The following is a 19,474-nucleotide window of genomic DNA, read 5'->3' as shown; positions in this document are numbered from 1 at the left end:
GGGGGGCGCTGTCGGGCTGCTGATGCAGCAGTGTGAAATCTGCCCAGGGGCTGCGTATGCGGCCCCATAGTGGGAGCCAGTTATTCTCTGAGCGTGGCTGGGGCCCTTGCTGACTGGTCTGTGATGAGGGAAATCTGACCTATTGTCCGGAGCTCCAGGCTTCTGGGGGCCCTGGTCAGATTGCCCTCATCACACGCTGCGTGCCGGGCAGGGAGCGATTCTGCAGCACCGCACAGTCAGTGCAGGCAGCGGAACGCAGGAATCTCTCCTCTGTTCCCTGCCTGGCACTTTCTCTGTGACACACGCGGTGCGCCCTGATGACGTCAGTACTGCGCGCGCGTGTGTCATTTCAAAAGTTCCTGCCCGGCCGGCAGGAACAGAAGAGGTACAGCGGGGGCCTTCACGAAGAGAAGAAGCTGTGGGGCCCCTAGGAGAACAGCATCGGTGCAGCCAGGGACCGTACAAAAGGAGAAGCAGCTCGGCGGGGGGCCCATACGGAGGTGCCTGAGGAGGGAGAGGTGAGTGGTGACTAATAACCTGAAGAGGGGATGATGAGGAGGAGGAGGATGGGGGGGGGGTTACTGGTGACTAATACTGGGGGTGTTGCAGTATCTTAGCTACCGGAGTGGACAGGGGGGCAGTCGCCCCAAGCTGCTGCCTCCCAGGGCCATGTTAAAACAGTTTTTTTTGTTTTGTTTTAAACTCACATTTCTTTTTGCTATCTAGCAAATCCTGCGTTTTTTTTCAAGGGGGAGGGGAGAGGGGATTTAATACCTGAGTGCTGCAGAGGCAGGGAAACTTTAAAATGCCCCCGTGCAGAACTTGCAATGACATCATGCCCATATGACCCCCCATGTGGGAGGAGCCAGAAGATACTTGAGTAGCTGTAGCAGGTGAGGGCACATGATAGGTAATGAGGGAAGAGGAGGACTTGGGGGGTGCTGAGTGTGAGGGGCAGAGTGTGACAAGAGGGGGGCAGACTGTCACAAGAGGTGGGCAGACTGTGACAAGAGAGGGGCAGAGTGTGACAAGAGAGCGGCAGACTGTGACAAGAGAGGGGCAGAGTGTGACAAGAGAGGGGGCAGAATGTGACAAGAGAGGGGGCAGAGTGTGATGGGCTCAGTGTGACAAGAGAGGTGCTGAGTGTGAGGGGCTCAGTGTGACAAGAGAGGTGCTAAGTGTGAATGGCTCAGTGTGACAAGAGAGGTGCTGAGTGTGAGGGGCAGAGTGACAGAGAGGTGCTGAGTGTGAGAGGCAGTGTGTGACAAGAGGTGCTCACTGAGAGGGGCAGAGTGTGATGGAGGGGGACAGAGTGTGACGTAGGGGGGCAGTGTAGAGGGTGTATTATGGAAAGAGGCAGTGTAGAGCGTGTATTATGGAGCAGGGATGTGTAGAGCGTGTATTATAGAAAGAGGCTGTGTAGGTGGTGTGTTATGGTGTTATGTAGAGGGGCTGTGTAAAAGGTGCATTATGGAGAGGGGCGGTGTAGAGTGTGTATTATGGAGAGAGGCGGTGTATAGCGTGTATTATGGAGCAGGGAGGTGTAGAGTGTCTATTATGAAAAAATATGTTTTTCCAAGAGTGGTGGCGGACTGTGGGAGGTTTGCGGGGTGGAGGCGGAGCTGTGGTTGAGCCTGGGTGGAGTCTCAAGGGGGCCCCATAATTTTGCAAGTATGGGGCCCTGAAATTCCTAGTGGCGGCCCCGCTCTCCACTAATTAGGCTGAAGGTGATCACCATAACAACGGGACTTCCCCCAGCTTGGTGATTCATCCGGAGGGAGGGGGAAGCACTGGTAAAATACAGGAGCAGGGAAAGAATAACCTCAAAACGTCTGGGACAGAATAACATGGTCGCTCAGAGGGCGTGCTTCAGAGCTCCTCCGGGTAGAATCGGCCAGACCAGGGCAGGCTGGAGACCTTGGGAGGAAAGGAGCCCGGTACCAGTAGATCTCATGGGACATGGAGTTTACACAGTTGCTGGGGATAAGCAGGTGGCTGCTTCCACAGGATCGGCACTACTACAGGTTGCAGAGCCCTAGGGCTAGCTATACTTCACGTTGGCAACCAAATCTGCAGGACGGGAGGATTCCATGTCTTCCCGACCACTACCCACATAGCTCAAGGCACAGTGATATGTGACGCCCTGGGCAAGCCAGGGGTCACAGGTAATGACACCACCACACCCTACACCCCGGATAGGTACACCTAAGCTAGACCAGAAACCCTTGTTGCCCTCCCCAGGGGCTGATGTCCACACCAGGGGGTGGGCCAGGCGGTTAGTTCCGCCCACCGAGGAGTTCACAGTCCTGGAGGAGGGAGAACACAGGCAGTGAGAGTTAGAGTTGTGGAGGTGGAAGTAGAAGGAGGGAAAGTAGTGAAAGAGAAAAAGTGACAGTTTGAAAGCCTGAAGTTGGTCCGGGTGTGTGCCCCGGACTGAGACAGCAAGGTTAGCAGACGGCGGTGAGCGTCTGCAGGAGTGGCCTATCGGAGTTACCGTAAGGACCGTGGACGGGTGGTGGCCCGGCGGTACCGGACCGGTACACAAGGAGAAGCCAGCACCATTGGCAGGGGCCTTTCGGATCCCGGCAAGGCTAGCAGTCGTCGTGAATTTGCCAAATCCGTCAGTGAAGGGGACCTCCGGGTCTCCAAACAACTAAGTCCCGATTGAAGGCAACCGTCCAACCGTATGAGAGAGACACCGCCACCGCCAAGGCACCAGTTTCTCAAGGCCAGCGCCTGCGGGCAAAGAGGGGCTCCTCCGGCCCATATCCAAGTCGGGAGCGGGTTACCGGTGGGAATCCATCGCTACCAACATTACACAAGGTGCAGGGAAAGAGACAGTCACCGTTAACTACCGGGGAAAAGCAACAGCAGCCGTCCGTGGGAACCGTCTTTCCAGCCGTGTGTTTTACCGAGAACTGTGTCAACGTCTCAGGCTGAGTGAGTACCACCGTGCCGTGCGGCACAGCACTGCCAACGCGACCCTGCAACTCACCAGGCCCCGCACCCGGCCTGCCATCCACCCCTACCCCATCACCGGGCCCCGGGACAACGAACCCCCTACCCACGGAGGGGAGAAATAACAGCAAAGCTGCTCCCTGTCACCGCTCCCGGGATCCCCATACAGAGCAGCGGAGGTGTCCACACAATCACCACAACCGTGGGTGGCGTCACGGACAAAAAATCCCCAAAACCAATCCCCTTTTCACTCCCGGGCGAGGAGCGCCGCTCGAGTCCCCGGGATCCGGCCCATCGCTCGAGCCACCGAGCAGCAGAGGCCGCAGCAGCGGCAGCCGGACCCGAGCAGTGGGAGAGCGCAGCGTCCCCTCCTCCGCCCGCGACACATACATAGGGTCCGGGGTCTAGATCCAGTCAGAAGATCCGCTTTACCTGTGACAGAGCTGGGACATTTAAACAACCAAGGAGGTCTCCAAGGTGCTTCATGCCATGGGGACTGACACAGTGCACACGGAGGAAGGGCCAACAGATTTCCATACCGGACATACCTCTAACTTGCCCGGGATGGGACTGGAGCCCATCACGGCAAAGACCTGTACCTGGGGTGTGGAGTTGAACCAGTAAGTAAAAATATGGAACCTGTACCTATTGACTCTGACTCTGGTTGCCGTCGTCCTGCGCTCTGGTGCTCCCAGGGACTGCCTCCCCTGCCATCCTACCGGGGCCCGCTCCGCCTGTGGGGAGTGATACCATCCCGGCAGCAACCAACATCTGCCCCGGAGAGAGTCCTTGCCGTGGCAACCGCCTACCTGGCTGCATACCACAGGTGGCATAACAACTGACATTCCTAACCACCTCATCTCCCCACCATTTTCTGTACACCTTGGGGGTCAGAAAACCGGGCAAGCCACCCTGTGACAATGCAGAGGATCTGCATCCCTGGCCTGGCGACGAGTCAGGTGAAAGCCCCTCTACCCCAGAGTGCTACACATACCACTGACAAGCCGCAAAACACACAGAGTATACAGGTTGTACCATCTACAGCCAATGTAACTAGAAGCATTGGAGACAGTGCTGAAGCTGCAGCAGATAGAAGGGCGGCAGGACTGTTCTGTGTTATATTCAGATGGTAAATATGGGCTTAATTAATGTTTAGATTTAGTAGTTATGTCCTAAACTAGTAATAAACAGTGCAGTCTATATGTTTTCATAATTTTGTTGTAGTATGAAGGGGGGGGGGGGCAAAAAGATTTCTTGCACAGGAGCCCCCTGCAGTCTGTGTCCGTCCCTGCGTCAGATATGGCGGAGTCATAAAGGGTAACTCCAGCATTCAAGAGACAACAAAGGATCAATCTTCACCTGATTGCACTCGTAGTAATTTTCTTCTGATTTTGTACATGTTGTAAATATGTAATGTTTTCACTTTATGGTGTTTTTTATTTGTATACTTAGATTTTTCTTTTCCGTTTAGGCAAAACCCTGATGAAGGCTTCCTAGAGGCTGAAACGTCTTTTTGCATAGGTTTAGGTGCACGCCTTTATGCAACAAATCCAAAATAAAAAAATCAAAATTCTATTTGACCCTTTGTTGACTCTTGAGTGCTGGACTTACCCTTTATGATTACTGATTTTTTTCCTCCTAGCACCTACTTCTATTTTGTTGAGCTGGACCCTATCTTTTATATATAGATATGGAGTAGAGGCCGAATGTGACCACTCTCTGTATTCATTTCTAACTCTCAATATTGCTGAATGTGCTTGCATGATAATTTTAGGGGCTCCCATACAACTGAATTCAGAGAGGTGCATGTCCGACCTTCTCTATTCCTAAAAACGAAAGGCAGGGACCAGTTATCTACATAGATTCAGATCCCTGCAACTACGACCCATAGTGTTTAGATATCCACAACCTGTCAATGTCATAAAATGTCATAAATGTTCCAGATGGGACAACCCGAAAATACACAACTGAAAAGTTTGCACAAATGGTAATATTAACTTACGCTAAGCTGATAGTGTCAGAAAATGTTGCATTTAGTTAAGGCAAGTAGGACAGATTGGGATATGGTTTTTTTTTAGCAGGTTTAAACCCTGACTAATAGATAAGGTCCACAAGGAAATTGGATCTGTTATTATTTTCCATATGGCATTTAAAGCTTAATAAATATGTTGTCTTCATTTAATGTTGTCTTACACCATAAAATTGCTGGTCTATTCAAGTAAGGTGCACTCTTGGATCTTCCTTCTTTCTTGTTTTCCATTTACAGTGGCATGCAAACGTTTGGGCACCCCTGGTCAAAATTACTTATTGTGAACAGGTAAGCAAGTTGAAGACATAATGATCTCTAAAAGGCATAAAGTTAAAGATGATACATTTTTATATTAGGCAAAAAAAAAATAATATTTTCATCTTTTACATTTTAAATTAACAAAAAAGGAAAATGAGCCAATGCAAAAATTTGGGCACCCTGCACGGTTAGTATCTAGTAGCACCCCCTTCGGCAAGTATCACGATTTTTGCAGCCTGCCAAGAGTCTTTCACTTCTTGTTTCTTTTGAGGCCTAGCCACAGATTTTCAATGATGTTCAGATCAGGGCCATTGCAAAACCTTCAGCTTGCGCCTTTTGAGGTAGTCTGTTGTGGATTATGATGTGTATTTAATATCATTATCCATTTGTAGCAGCCATCCTCTTTTCAATTACAGATTTTTACAGATGGTGTTATGTTTGCATCAAGAAGTTGTTGAAATTTCATTGAATCCATTCTTCCCTCCACCCGTGAAATGTTCCACTTGCCATTGGCTCCAATACAACCCCAAAGCATGATTGATCTACCACAATGCTTACTGGTTCTCAATATGTTCTTTTCCTGAAATTCTGTGCCCTTTTATTTTCACAAATACTTTTGATCATTTTGACCAAAGAGTTCTATTCTAACCTCATCTATACACAGGACTTGTTTCCCAAATGCATCAGGTTTGTTAGATGTTCTTTTGCATACTTCTGATGCTGAATTTTATGATGAGGACACAGGAGAGGCCATGTTTGTGCAGGTGTCTCTGAACAATGTACCACAACTCCAGAATCTGCTAAATCTTCCTGAAGGTCTTTTGCAGCCAAGCTAGGTTTTCGATTTGCCTCTTTCGCAATCCTACAAGCAACTCTCACAGAAATTTTGCTTGCTCTTCCAAATCTTATCTTGACCTTCACTATTCCTGTTAACTGTAATTTCTTAATTACATTTCGAACTAAGGAAAGTGCAACTTGAAAATGCTTTGCTATCTTCTTAAGACTTTCTCCTGCATTGTGTGCCTCCAGCATTTTCAGTTTCAGAGCGCTAGGCAGCTGCTTAAAAGAACCCATGGTTGCTGTTTCTGGCACAATGTTATAGGCGGCTGGTTTTTATAAAGTTGTGAAATTTGCATTTCCTGGCCTTTCCTAATGATGATGGTGAACAAGTCATAACACTAATGCCTGCTTTACACACTTCAATAAATCTTTCAATCCGTCGTCGGGGTCAAGTTGTAAGTGACGCACATCCGGCATCGTTCGTGATGTATTTGCATGTGACACCTACGTGCGATCAAGATTGAACGCAAATACGGTGATCGCATACACGTCATTTATTCCTCATACAATGGACGTTTTGTTGCACGAACCTAGTCAATTGAAACGTGTGACATCCCTCATACGATTTTGATGTCTGAGGCTATGTGCGCAGGTGTGCGCTCTGCACCGCAGCTTAAAAAAGGTCCGCTTCAGAGCGCAGCTGAAAAGCTGTGTTCTGAAGCGCCTCACAATGTCTGTCATGCACTAATCTCTGTCAGTCGGTCACTATCTCTGTCCCTCTCTCTCTGTCCATGTCAGTCTATCCCTCTTACCCCCTCTCTCATACTCACCGATCCCCGATCACCGGCGCGGCTCTGCACGGCGTTCACACTGCTCCGGCGGCTTTTACTGGCTGGTTTTAAAATTAGGGGGGGACCGCACGCCGTTTTTTTTAATTATTTAATTATTTATTTCACTACACAGTATAGACACGCCCACCGGCTGCTGTGATTGGGTGCAGTGTGACACCTGTCACTCAGCGTGGGGGGCGTGTCTCACTGTAACCAATCATAGGCGCCGGTGGGCGGGGTAAGCAGGGAATACGAGATTCTTTAATGGGCGGCCGGCTTTTTCAAAACAGTAAAAGCCGCCGGAGCAGTGTGAATGCCGTGCAGCGCCGGAGATCGGTGAGTATATGAGAGAGGGCTGCTCAATTCAGTTACTCAGGAGTTTAGCGGTCACCGGTGAGCCCTTTACAGGTGACCGCTAATCAGGACGCGACACAGACAGAGCCGCAGCATGAGAATGAAGTCGGGTGAGGTTCACCCGAGTTCATTCTGATCGTGCGGCTCTTTCTGTGTCTGCTGTGTCTGCTGTCAACTACCATTCACCGCTGCTACATGGCTGTCTATGTCTGCTGTCAGCGGCCATGTAGCAGAGCTGAATGGCAGATGACATAGTAAAAACGCATCCCTACACATTACACACGCTTGTCAAGTCAATAAATAAAAAAAATAAATAAAAAAGGTGCCCAATGCATACGTCACAGAACACATGATCTAAAGGATCGCACACAAAATTGACCAATTTAACATAGACTACTAACGCTCGTGTGACAGCAAATGAACGACCTACGTGCAATCTCATTCAATCGCATATGCGACCTGGGCGTGTCACATCGCATACGAGATCGCACACCTAATTGTAAGGTGTAAAGCAGGCTTTAGGGGTACTTTGCACACTACGACATCGCAAGCCGATGCTTGCGATGCCGAGCGCGATAGTCCCCGCCCCATCGCAGCAGCGATATCTTGTGATAGCTGCCGTAGCGAACATTATCGTCGGCGACCCACCTCCTTCCTAAGGGGGTGGGTCGTGCGGCATCACAGCGATGTCACACAGCAGGCGGCCAATAGAAGCGGAGGGGCGGAGATGAGCGGGACGTAAACATCCCGCCCACCTCCGTCCCTCCGCATAGCCGGCATGAGCCGCGGTGACGCAGGTAAGCTGATGTTCCTCACTCCTGCGGATTCTCACACAGCGATGTGTGCTGCCGCAGGGGAAAGAGGAACAACATCGTACCATCGCTGCAGCGAAATTATGAAAATGTCGGACACTACACCGATGATACGATTACGACGCTTTTGCGCTCGTTAATCGTATCAAAAAGGATTTACACACTACGATATCGACAGCGACGCTGGATGTGCGTCACTTTCGATTTGACTCCACCGACACAGCTGCTACGATGTCGTAGTGTGCAAAGTGCCCCTTACAGGCTAATTAAGGTCTAAAACCTTGGTCCAAGTTAGCTGAGCACACCAATCTTTAAGTGTCCAAACTTTTGCATTCCTTTTTGGAATTTTTCAAATATGAAAGATGATTTTTTTTTTCTCCACGCTAATATACAAAGTAAATGTATCATGTTTAATTTTATGCTTTTTAGAGAACATTTAATCTTCAACTTGCATAACTGTTCACAATAACAATTTTTTGGAAAAGGGGTGCCCAAACTTTTGCTTGCCACTGTATTTCCACTTCCTTCATCATTACAGGAGACAAAGAAGGTTGGAAAAAAAATTAGGTGGGATGGTGTACAAAAATGCTTGGCCGCACCAAAGGTGCACCGATCTGTGTTTGGTTTGCACAGTCATTTTGTGCTGACAGACTCCCTTTGAGTTTGTGTTACATATACCATTAAAGACAACCTCATACCCTTTTAGATGGAGTAAAGGCTCCGTTACACGCAACAACATCGCTAACGAGATGTCGCTAGGGTCACGGAATTCGTGACGCACATCCGGCCTCGTCATTGCGTGTGACACTTATGAGCGACCGCTAACGATCCCAAATACTCACAAAATCGTTGATTGTTGACACGTCATTCATTTTCCAAATATCGTTGCTCGTTCTTGACGCAGGTTGTTCGTCATTCCTGAAGCAGTACACATCGCTACGTGTGACACCCCGGGAACGACGAACAACAGCATTCCTGCATCCTACGGCAACGAGGTGGGAGTGACTTTCATGTGGCTCCTCTCTGCCCCTCCTCTTCTATTGGTGGCCTTCTGTGACATCGCTGTGACGACACACGAACCGCCCCCTTAAAAAAGAGGTTGTTCGCTGGCCACAGCGACGTCGTTAGTAAGGTAAGTTCGTGTGACGCGTACCTGCGATATTGTTCGTCACAGGTAGTGATTTTGCTCGTGACGCACAAACGACGGGGGCGGGTGCTATCGCTAGCGACATCGCTAGCGATGTCGCTGTGTGTACAGCAGCATTAAGAAGCATAGTCTAATGGCAGATGTGCTGAATCTTTGATAGCGAAACTAATAACATGAATATAAATGATGTCTGACAAATATTTCCATCCAGCCTGTTGCCCTACTAGTGAAGCATGAACACTGACGTGTGATGGCTTCTTACTTCTCGTAAATTATTCTCCTTTCTGATCAGTCAGGGAACTCTCTCCAGAAGTTGAACGAGATTTCTCAAAGTCCTAAAGTCCTTATCTAATAGAAATTACAGGGTTGTCTATGGCTTTTCATACTTCAGTTGCTACGTAGTTTCCTGACTGGTGCTCTCAGCTCAATATACTCTTTTATTTATTCCTTTCATCTCAACATCTGTCTTATGCATAAAACATGCTTAGATATATGTTGCTTCACACATCATAAGACATCCTGTCACAAGGGGTTAGGAAGATCAAAGAACCACCAATGGATCACAGTGTAATTAATTGTGAATTCACCGGTTGGAAGGTTGATGAATGTTACTCTTTCCACCGGAAAAAATCTGGCCACCATAAGTTTTTAATTTCTTAATTGGAGGTGAGAGATGTTTTTCATTGTTTTGTAATGGTGTGCTAACCAGGAAAGAGCACGTATTACAATATAATTGAAATAATGGGAATATTGGGGAAAAAGTGCATTTGTCTGACAATTACACAATTAAAAAAAGATGTCCATGGACTGAGATGCTGAAGCCCAGTAGTGTATGAGTATTTTATATGTTGTTTCATATATGTTTGATCATATAACCTTCTCTAGGTATATTTGTTCTGATATCCATAACTTACTCAGTTGATGTGCCCAGTATAAGCTGCATCCATAAAGTTAATGCACACATGGGGTTGGTGCAAGTTTGGCAAAAAAAGTTTGGGGTTTTAAAGGGAACCGGTCACCAGGATTTTCCCTTGTAAACTGCAGCCACCTGTGAGCCCTTATATACAGCATTCCAGAATGCTGTATATAAGAGCCCAGGCCGCTCTGTAGAACGTAAAATACACCTTTATTATACTCACCTAGGGGGTGGTCTGAACCAATGGATATCGTTGGTCCGACGCTTCCTATCTGCTTCAATCGTCCTCCCCCTTCTTCCCAGCCCAGTGTGGATGACGCATCTTACGTCATCCACACAAAGGCCTCCATTGCAGTCCTGCGCAGGCGCACTTTGAACTGAGGGCAGATCAAAGTACTGTAATGCGCAGAGTCGAGAAAAAGTCAAAGACCGCCCTTGCATGCGCACTGCAAAACTTTGCCATCAGTGGGTGGATCAAAGTGCACATGCGCTGGAGTGCAATACCGGCGTGTATGAATGATGCAGGACGCGTCATCTGTGTGGCGATGAGAAGAAGGATGACGGTGATCGCAGCAGAGAGGAGGCGCAGGACCGGAGAGCAGTGACACCCATCGGATCGGACTGTCCCCTAGGTGACTATTATAAAAGAGCGGCCTGGGCTCTTATATACAGTAATAGAAGGTGGCCCGATTCTAACGCATCGGGTATTCTAGAATTTATTGTGTAGTTAATGTATGATTTTTGTTATATATATATAGATGTTGTTGTGTGTAGTTGCCAAGTGTTTGTAAATGTTCTGGGTGTTGTCTGGGTGTGGGGGGGTGAGAGCGGTGTTGTTTGTGTATTGCGTTGTGTGTTGCGTTGTTTGTGGAGCGCTGTGTGTCTGCAGCGTTGTGTGTGGTGCTCTGTGTATTGCGTGGTTTGTGTGGGTGTGTGGGTGTGAGTGTGTGTTTTGGGGGAGGTATGTTTTGTGCAGTGTGTGTGTGTTGCACGGTGTGTGCGTATATTTGTGTGTGCTGCGGTGTTTGCGTGTTGGGTGTCTGTGTATGTCGGTGTTTGTGGTTCCTAGTGTGTGTGTGGTGTGTTGTGCGGTGCGTGTATGGTGGTGTGTGTGTGTGTTTTGGGAGGAGGTGTGCACCCCCATCGTGCTCCATCCCCCATGCTGCGCACCCCCCATCGTGCTCCATCCCCCATGCTGCGCACCCCCCATCGTGCTCCATCCCCCATGCTGCGCAGCCCCCATCATGCTCCATCCCCCATGCTGCACACCCCCCATCGTGCTCCATCCCCCATGCTGCACCCCCCATCATGCTTCATCCCCCCATGCTGCGCACCCCCCATCGTGCTTCATCCCCCCATGCTGCGCACCCCCCATCGTGTTTCATCTCCCCATGCTGCGCACCCCCCATCGTGCTTCATCCCCCATGCTGCGCACCCCCGATCGTGCTCCATCCCCCATCCTGCGCACCCCTCAGAGCGGAGTATATTGAGAGGACTATAATAGGAGTATATTAGGAGGAGTAGTCCTGGGGAGAGAGGAGTATAATAGGAGGAGTAGTCCTGGGGGGGAGAGGAGTATAATAGGAGGAGTATTCCTGGGGTGAGAGGAGTATAATAGGAGGAGTAGTCCTGGGGCGAGAGGAGTATAATAGGAGGAGTAGTCCTGGGGGGAGAAGAGTATAATAGGAGGAGTAGTCCTGGGGGGAGAAGAGTATAATAAGAGGAGTAGTCCTGGAGGGTGAGGAGTATAATTGGAGGAGTAGTCCTGGGGAGAGAGGAGTATAAGAGGAGGAGTAGTCCTGGGGGGAGAGGAGTAAAATAGAAGGAGTAGTCCTGGGGGGAGAGGAGTATAATAGGAGGAGTAGTCCTGGGGGGAAAGGAGTATAATAAGAGGAGTAGTCCTGGGGGGAGAGGAGTCTAATAGGAGGAGTAGTCCTGGGGGGAGAGGAGTCTAATAGGAGGAGTAGTCCTGGGGGGAGAGGAGTCTAATAGGAGGAGTAGTCCTTGGGGGAGGTGCCTAATAGGAGGAGTAGTCCTGGGGGGAGGTGTCTAATAGGTGTAGCCCTGGGGGGCGGTGTTTAATATATGGAGTAGTCCTGGGGGGAGGTGTATAGGTGCCCAATCTGTGCAGGGGACGGGGCCGAGCGGCAAACGTGTGCGGGGCCGAGTGGCCAACACTTCCTGGCGGTGGGGCCAAGCGGCCAACGTGTGCCGGGGGCGGGGCGGGGCCGAGCCGAGCAGCCAATGCATGCGGGGGGCAGGGTCGGGCCGAGCCGAGTGGCCAATGCGTGCGGGGGCGGGCCGAGCCGAGCCGAACGGCCAATGCGTGCGGGGGGTGGGGCCGGGCTGAGCCGAGCGGCCGATGTGACGGTTGTCACTGTAATGACGTCATTTTGGAGCAAGACAGACAGAATAAGGCAATTATATATATAGATTCTAGAATTCTGTATATAAGGGCTCACTGGAGGTGGCCACAGCTTATAAGGGAAAAACCTGGTGACAGGTCACTTTTAAGTCTGAAGATCAAATATTTTTTAAGTAGCATAAAGGCATGTTCACATTGGATAAATATGCTGCTACTTTTTCCAGGTAGAAAATTCAGAGCATACAGCATTATAGCACCAGGAAAATAAATGAGTCTTTACTAAATCTCATCCACGCACAGTGTGTAAATAAAAACTCCACATGAAAGCTGTGAGAAAACTGACCTACGCTGAGACTTAGAAATGCATTTATACTGTCGATTTTAATAACACATCTCTCGATATGGAGTTCGGCAGCAAAATCAGTAACAAACTTGCATGCAGCTCATGAAGATTTTCTCTTGGATTTTTTTTCTGCTAAATTTATGAACCGTGTAGCTGTGCTGTAACAAACCTCCATAGCTATAAAGAGAAATGTCTTTGGTTGGATTATACTGTATTCTTTTATCACAAGAGACATTGACATTATTATTAATAATCCTCATCATTGTTCAAGTAGTTAATGATTATGACAAGATTTTACCACTATTGCGATCTTCATGGAAATTGTTCCCCTAAACCTTTCTATTTCTCTTTGTTCACTTGACTTTACAGCAGTCCTTTAATTTAATATATATATATACAGTATATATACGGTATCATATCTTACAACTGTAACATTCCTGTGCGTTCCCATTTTAGGTTTCTTTTTGAATATACATATTGACACATACACATCGATTGTGGTCTTTCTCTATTCTTTTTAGTATGTGCTTTAGATTGGATTACTGAAGGGTTAAACTCATATTCGTGTTGATATAGTAATACACCCAATTCAGCTCCATACCCTGTAATTTTGGCAGAAACCTACTGGACTTAAATGATTCTAATTAAAATTTGATGTTGTCAGGAATACTTTCAGATCAGTTTGTGCTAATCTCAGATTCTCAAGAAGAATCAAATTACCAGACAGAGCGTGTCTGCGTGCGCGTGCACATGAGCGTTTTCACTAAAGGTCATATGAGTCCAACCATACAACTCACTGGCGGACACAGACAGAAGAGGCCCCTCTGCAGGCAAAATATGCAGTCCAAGAACTCATCATAATGCACAATTTCACCTAGAAATGGGCCCCCTTACCTATGGTCTCTGCATTTTTTTTGCAGGAATGAAAGATCTGGTATGTACATACACAGAATATATGTATATATATATATATATATATATATATATATATATATATCTTTCAAGGTTGATATTGCAAAGGAAAAGTTGTGGAGTTATGAAAATGATAATCATATGCAAATGACGCATAAACGGAGACCAAAATAAATAAAACATTTTTGATTTAATCATAATCAAATGTGAGCGACATGCGCAAAAATACACACACTTGCATGCCTTATCATTTCATCAATGAGGTAATTAATCATCAAGATCTGCTGCTGGCAGCTCCGTATGCAATTAATTAAAGACATCCCATGTGAGCTCGATGGGAGACAAGTCTGGAGACACTGCAGGCCATACTACTTTTAGGCCATGCAGGTTGCTCACTGTACCACATACCAATCCTAAGGTGTCAAACAGTGTCTACACCAGGGGTGCTAATGTAGCGCCCCTGAAGCCATCATGGAGCTACAAGGTACTGTATCCCCACCAGGATGCAGGCCCACCCCCAGGACCAGTGCAGGTGAAAACAAAAACATTCCCATTAACCCCTATTTTTCCCCAAATTCCCCATAAACTGGTACCAGACTAGGGTTGGACCAATAGATGGCAACTTAGAGGTGGAGCCAATCCTGTCCACTAGACGACCAGGTGGGAGGGGCAGACAGTGGACAGTCAGACAGTCAGTCTGCAGGAGTCGGTGACAGACAGAGGATGTGAGCGGACGCACTGATAGGAGGGTGACAGTGAACTGAGGGCCCAGGTGGCTGGTTGCCGGTGGAGAACAGTGGAGTACTCGTGGAATGACAGCCCCAATGGGGTACAGAATCCTAGGTCAGGCAAACGCGCCAAGCAGACCTGATAAAATTTGCACAGTGAGGGGACCGTCAAGGACCTCACTGACCTTGAAGTTCGGGACACAGTAGCAACTGGAGAACTGGGGAACAGAACCAGAGACTCTGACCCCACAGGGTTCATGCTACCGTCATACAGACTACCGTTAAGAGACTACCAAGAGGGGACCCCCAGCCGTTCCAAGCCACGGGGACCCAACAACCAAAGAGAGGTGCAGGGGAAAGAAACCACCAGATCACTAAACTGGCACTGGGACTAAGGGGACCTGCGGTCAGCACCAGCCTTCCTCGGGTGACCAGGTTCCACCTTGCAGTGAGTAAAGGAACCAGTTACACTGCAACCCCTTGTGTGGCCTGCTTTCTTTCAACACCCATCTGCCTCACCTATCCTCTGGGGCCTGGCCCTGCTTGCGGAGTACCTAACAGCCAGGCTGCCATTAACACCAGCCCCAGTAGTGAGAACTGTGCAGCGGCGGCTCCATCTACATAGCCGCAACCCGCAGGTGGCGTCACGTGATAAACTTTCATTTAATCTCCTCTGTAAATACCCCCTTTTAAAAAGCACCTAGGGCACAGAACCTGGCAACAGCCACCAAGTGACATTCCCCAGTTATACACCGCCTGGGACCGAGTACCCCATTATCCTGGGCGACACACTATTACACCAAGCTGGTTGACAGCTGTGAACTATATATATTGGGTCCACGAGCCACATGTCGTTTCGAGCAAGAGAGTGGGAACCCCAAGTGCATTCAACATGCAAAAATCTCCCCAGATAACCATTAATAACCTGGTTGATATCATGACTAGGCATTTAAGTGTGTGTATTTCGGTATGAGGCAGTCATCTCTATCTCCTGTAAGACCATGGTCACATCAGATGGTTTTGGGTTTCCAGTTTAGAATTGGCATTGTTTACATATAAGATAAAAGGCCCCATTGCAGATTCTATTATTTTTAACAGTAAACATAGCGCTTTATGATATTTTTCCTGTACAAATGACAGAAATCTCGGCAGAACCCAACTGATTGGGCACTGCTGCTGTCAGCCACGTGATGGATCCAGCTCAGAGACGTGACTTACATTATAAACATAATCCACAATGCTGATGTGTACAAAGTCTGCTTCTCCATACTCTGCATATTAATTATACAGTGACTATATTTATTATAAACGATAAACCCATAATTACATATATCTGGGGAGATGGCAGTCTCCCGAGTATACTCCCATGTATATCCCTAGTGATACTTGTCTATACAGATTCTTCGTGCATTTCTTTTGCTGCTCCTATTGCTAGCATCTGGTAACAAGTGTGCTTGAGAGGTATGCACTCTAGTGATTATATAAGTCAGTACAGATAGCAAGGATGCTGCAGCGCTCATCGCTATGGTAACAGTTTCCATGGGACCCGCCTCTCTCATCTTCCAGCTGCCATGGTGACTGTATCCATGGTCCAGCTGCAGGATATTACTAGGAATGGGTGGAAGACTATTTTTATTAATAGATTGAGTAATTTGCATCACATCTTTATAAGAATATCCTTTATATACCATAAAATCATCTAAATCTTATGTAGATACAATCGTCTACTAGGAAAATATCGTCATATAAATGCTCACAGGTTAATATTTTTTGTATGTTCAGCAATGCAAATGACTGAATACCAAAAGATTAGCTTCATCCCACCGGCCTTTCAAGATCTCCTGTTCACAGAGAGACTGAAATAGATGAATAAATCCTTTAATCCCAGCATGAAACATCCATTGCTTAAAAACTTGCAAAATGACTTATTAGAATCGTACTAATAGTATAATGTCACGACGAACGCGTATATTATACGATAATGCTAAGCCATCGGATAAAAGTGTTGCCAAGTTTAGTTTTAATTACCCTCTGATGTTACTTTGTAACATGAGGATGTTTAGGGTTATGTTCCCATTAAGCATTAAGCATACGACTGAGGAAGCAATACAAAATGGTTAATAATGACAAGCTAGGGGGCGTCCATGAAAAGGTAGCGCTGGGCTGTACCCACTCTTCGCTGGACATATAAATTATAATGGTGCTCTATTGAGTTTTCAGTAAGTTTGACAGCAACAGAATGTAATAGTACACGTGTGAACAAATTCTAACAAGCATAATATGAAATATGCTCCTGAGCCGCCCCAGCAGTAGTCGAACTGCTCGGATCCGGGGTTACCATGGCTCGAGGGTCTCCAGACCCAGGGGCTTGCGGACACTTCAAATGTAAGGGGATATTTATAGGGAATGAATGTTCGTAACGCCACCTGCGGATTGCGGTAAAGGGGAGTACCGCCGCTGCCGATAGGAGTATTGGGGCAGATGGTGTGGGGCAACCAGGTGTCAGTCCCTCCGCAGGTAGGGAAGGCATCAGATAGTGGGGATTTGGTGAACGGGTAGCTTGCTTGGTCTTGGGAAGCAGGGTGCAGGGGTTAGATTTCTCACTGCGGAAGTTGTGGTGATAGATCAGGTGGATTAAGCAGACACTCACACAGATGGTAAACCAAAGTCTCTAGGCACCGCAGTCTCTACGGGGGGAAGCCCATCCAGGTCCCGCTCCCACCAGTGTCACTTGGTAAGTCCGGAGCCCTGCCTCCGCGCACAAATTGTTTTACAGTTGTGGCTCCTTGGCTTGAAGCTTTCGGGGCCCCACTACCCGTGTGTATGGCAGCTGTGCTCTTGGTGGCTGGCACTTGGGATTTCAGTGGGTTTGGTATTTTGGAGAACCCTATCCCCCACGTTGTGCTGATGCCTCAAATCTCTGAGCTCTTGGGGAAAGTTCATAAAGAGACTATCTCCCACAGGTTAATTATCAGGTTGCTTGAAGCTACTCCCCGATCTAGGGTCCTGAACCCCGCCATGCTCAGTACCGGTAAGGTGGCTGAGCTTTCTGGTGCCAACAGTCTTCCTAGACTGCATCTGTTACACTCCTGTCCAGTGTTCCTAATACCAGTCCCTGACTCCTGTGGTCTTGGATCACCTTTGTGACCCAACCTGTTACCTCCCTGGGAGCTCCAACTCCACTGATCCTTTCTCACTGAGGGCTAACTCTTCACTGACTCAGTCCCTCCCACCAGTCTGCCTGACCACTAGGTGGGCGGCCGTGCTCCAACTTGACCAACCCACTGGTGTATCTACCCAGCCCTGGTGTGAGGTGTGGTTGGGATTTGTAGATCGGATGTCAGTGACACTGACTGTCTCTCTCTCCCTCTCCTCTCTCTCTACTCTCTCTCTCCTCTCTTCTCTCTCTTCTCTCTCTCCTCTATGCTCTCTCTCTCTTCTCTCTCTCTCTTCTCTCTCTCCTATCTCTCTTCTCTCTCCTCTCTCTCTCTTCTCTCTCTTCTCAGTCTCTCTCCTCTCTCTTTTTTCTCTATCTCCTCTCTCTTCTCTCTCCTCTCTCTCTCCCCTCTCTCTTTCCTCTCTCTCCTCTCTCTCTTCTCTCTCTTCTCTCTCCCTCTCCCCTCTCTCTTCTCTCTTCTCTCTCTCCTCTCTGTCTGTCTCTCTCTCTCTCTTCTCTCTCCTCTCTCTCTCTCTCTCTCTCACTCATTTCACTCTCTCACTCATCTCTCTCTGTCTCATCTCTCTCTCTCTCTCTCTCTCTCTCATCTTTGTAGCTGAATAATGTACTTCTGGTTTCTCTACTGCAATACAGAGGTCAAGATTACCAAATCTTCCTATGCTTTTCATTACAGGCAGTGGCTCAATGGGTAGAGCTGCTGCCTAAGGAGAATTAGTTCATGAGTTTGAGTCCTGGCCCTCCCGGTAAAGAATTTAATTTATTTATAATTTAAAATTATAATTATTATATATTTATAATTATAATTTAATTTAATTATGCACTGAGGGGAGGAGCCGGACATCAGCTGTGAGCAGCGGGACACACCTCTAAAATCGGAGCAGTTCACGGAATGAGGCTGCATAGCTCTCTCCTCTCTCTCTCTTCTCTCTCTCTTCTCTCTCTCTCTCTCTCTTCTCTCTCTCTTTTCTCTCTCTCAGAGCTGGCAATGATCAGCTGATGTGGTCACCTGACAGCATCAGCTGACACTATAAGTCGAGCGGTGAGGCCGGCTTAACTATTAGCTTATGCTGTCGGACAAGAATCTGCACAGAAGTGTGTAGTTTGGTTTTTTTTGCACTGATGCATCAGCTGATTGTATAAAAGACGTTTAAACAATCAGCTGCTGTGTCATGTGATTCAGGCCCTTGAACCTGACACATCATCTGATCGCTTTGCCTTCCAGCAAACCGATCAGATGTTATTGGATCCGGATTGGACGGCGTGGGACCCTTGACCCAGGATTACTGCGGAGGGGGGTTCTTTATTTCAATAAAGATGGAGTCACTAATTGTGTTGTGTTTTATTTCTAATAAAAATATTTTTCTGTGTGTTGTGTTTTTTTATCTGTACTAGAAATTCATGGTGGCCATGTCTAATATTGGCATGACACCATGAATTTCGGGCTTAGGGACAGTTGATAATATACAGCTAGCCCTAACCCCGTTATTACCCAGCGAGACACCCGTCACCAGGGCAGCTGGAAGAGTTGGATACAGTGCCAGAAGATGGCAGAAGTTCTATGAAAGCGCCATTTTCTGGGGCGGCTGCGGACTGCAATTTGCAGCAGGGGTGCCCAGAAAGCTTGGGCACCCTGCGCTGAAGATTACAATCTCCAGCTGCCTAGTTGTACCTGGCTGGACACAAAAATTGGGCGAAGCCCACGTCATTTTTTTTTTTAAATTATATCATGAAATTTGTTAAATAATTAAAAAAAGGCTTCCCTATATTTTTGGCTCCCAGCCGGGTACAAATAGGCAGCTGGGGATTGGGGGCGGGCCCGTGGCTGCCTGCTGTACCTGGCTAGCATACAAAAATATGGAGAAGG

The sequence above is a fragment of the Anomaloglossus baeobatrachus genome, chromosome 1 (genome assembly GCF_048569485.1).
Source record: "Anomaloglossus baeobatrachus isolate aAnoBae1 chromosome 1, aAnoBae1.hap1, whole genome shotgun sequence".
NCBI lineage: Eukaryota > Metazoa > Chordata > Amphibia > Anura > Aromobatidae > Anomaloglossus > Anomaloglossus baeobatrachus.
Note: the sequence above shows the minus strand (reverse complement) of the source record.